This window comes from Chrysemys picta, unplaced genomic scaffold, assembly GCF_011386835.1.
Source record: "Chrysemys picta bellii isolate R12L10 unplaced genomic scaffold, ASM1138683v2 scaf6323, whole genome shotgun sequence".
In the NCBI taxonomy this organism is placed as follows: Eukaryota; Metazoa; Chordata; order Testudines; family Emydidae; genus Chrysemys; species Chrysemys picta.
The window spans coordinates 1-2,000 of record NW_027059023.1 but is presented as its reverse complement, the minus strand read 5'-3'; the positions used below and the strand labels follow the sequence as shown (position 1 = coordinate 2,000).

The window sequence follows — 2,000 nt, the reverse complement described above, 5'->3', positions numbered from 1 at the left end:
GAGCCGAGGAGACGCCGCTGTCAGTGAGAGAAGTGTCTGGTTTGGTGAGGGCTCTGCTCATGCGCAACCTGAGTCCAGGTAGGGAAGCCCAGTACGGTAGGGCTGGGTTTGTATGAAAAGGTTCCTGACTAGCTGTGGTCATGAGGGAGAAAAGGTCCCTACTTTGCTCATTTCTCTGGTCAGGAATGGTGTCTCCTCCGCATCAGAAGGTTGCATCCAGGAGGGTGACTCCAGGTGGTGAGTTGCTTGCTTTCCTCCCATGTTTTTATTTCTCTCTTTGTCTGTCTCTCTCTCTCTCGTACTTTGGCCAACACACAGCCTCTATCTCTCCCTCTCTGTCTGTCCTTGCCTTTCCCTGTACTGTCTCCCTTTGTAGGACACAGGCAGGCGTGCTAGGTGTGCATCCCCACAGGCCAGTTCTTGGGAGCCATGGAGAAGTAGGAGGGAAGGAAAATCATGCAGGGCTGTGACTGTCGGTGTTATCTTGGTCTCTGTTCGTCGAGTGGGGCCGAGGTAGATGGGATTGGAGAGGGAGGGCAAGATTTGAAGCACCAATAGAGGTTCGTGTAGTGATGGCTCATGCTTGGCTTTTGCAGCTGCGCTTCCAGAGGAATTTTCCAGGAGCCCTAGCCCGAAGAGAAAGTGGCAGAACTGGACATGAGCAGACTGGACACCCTTGTCAGCAAACATGAACAGACCTCGGCTTTCTGACTCCCGCAAAACTGGCTGTGAGTAAGCGGTCAGTGCTTTGAATTCCTCATCTGTGCTCGCTGTAGTATTCTTCCCAAGCCGTGTGCTTCCTCGTTGGGTACGGGGCTCTGTGAGATTACAGCTGGGGAGGGGCCAGAGTCTGCTGTGCAGAGTGATTATTTCGGGTGCCGTTGCAAGGGGTGCGTTTTAGTTGTAGTGCTAAAGGCCTAATGGGGGAGAGAGTTTGGGGCGGAGTGCCGCTGTGTGGGAGAGGCGAAAAGAATAGCCTATGCGACGCTGCCCACTGAGATAGTAACTTCATTGTTTTTCCTCCTTGTGCTGGGTTTAGTATCAGGAAAAGAAATCGAACGTCAGAGTTTACTCCCCTCGTCGGATGGAAAGCGAGCGAGAACAGTGAGCCCGCAAGCATTGTTGATGCAAGTCAGGAGCCGTCCAGTTGGCAGTGGAGCAGTCGCTATTGTCAGTGAGATAAGTGTCTGGTTTGGTGAGGGCTCTGCGTAGGGCCCCCCTGGTCCAGGTAGGGACACCCCGTTAGCTGGGTCTGGGTTTGTAAGAAATGGTTCCTGACCAGCTGTGGTTATGAGAGAGACAAGGTCCCCATTTTCAGGGACTGCGCATTTCTCTGGCCAGATACAGTGTGTCCTCGGCAGCTGAAGGTTGCATCCAGGAGGATGACTCCAGGTGGTGAGTTGCTTGCCTTCCTCCCATGTCTTTCTATCTGTCTCTCTCTCTTCTCTAGTACGTTGGCCAACACACACCTTCCATCTCTCTATGTCTGTCCTTGCCTTTCCTTGTTCTGCCTCCCTTCGTAGGACACAGGCAGGTGTGCATCCCCAGAGGCCAGGTCTCAGGAGCCATGGAGAAGTTGGAGTGGACGAAAAGGATCCTGGAGGAATCGTCCAGGAGCCCTAGCCGGACAAGAATATGGCAGAAGTGGACCTGAGCAGCCTGGACATCCTTCTAAGGAGACATGAATAGTCCTCATGTTTCTGCCTTCTGCATCGCTGGCTGTGAGTAAGAGGTCAGTGCTTTGAATTCCTCATCTGTGCTCGCTGTAGTTTTCTTCACAGGCCGTGTGCTTCCTAGTTAGTTACGAGGCTCTGGGATTAAGGCTGGGGAAAGGAGTCTCCTGAGGAAAGTGAGTTACAATGGGTGCCTTCTAGTTGCAGTTGTAATGTAGTAATAGGAGATGGGTTGAGGGCGGAGCCGTGGGATATGGGAGATGTGAAATGAAGAGACTATGCGACATTGCAGACAGAGATGCTAATTTTTTTGTTTTTCCCCCCTCT

At 52.5% G+C, this 2,000-nt stretch overlaps 1 long non-coding RNA gene across 1 annotated transcript; it reads left to right on the top strand.

Annotated features, from left to right (window-relative positions):
• Positions 1 to 10: 10 nt before the first annotated feature.
• Positions 11 to 1,991, top strand: LOC135980692 (uncharacterized). The gene is made up of 3 exons (XR_010597622.1): positions 11 to 513; positions 597 to 728; positions 1,040 to 1,991. It is a non-coding gene; the product is annotated as an uncharacterized LOC135980692 (long non-coding RNA).
• The last annotated feature ends 9 nt before the right edge of the window (positions 1,992 to 2,000 follow it).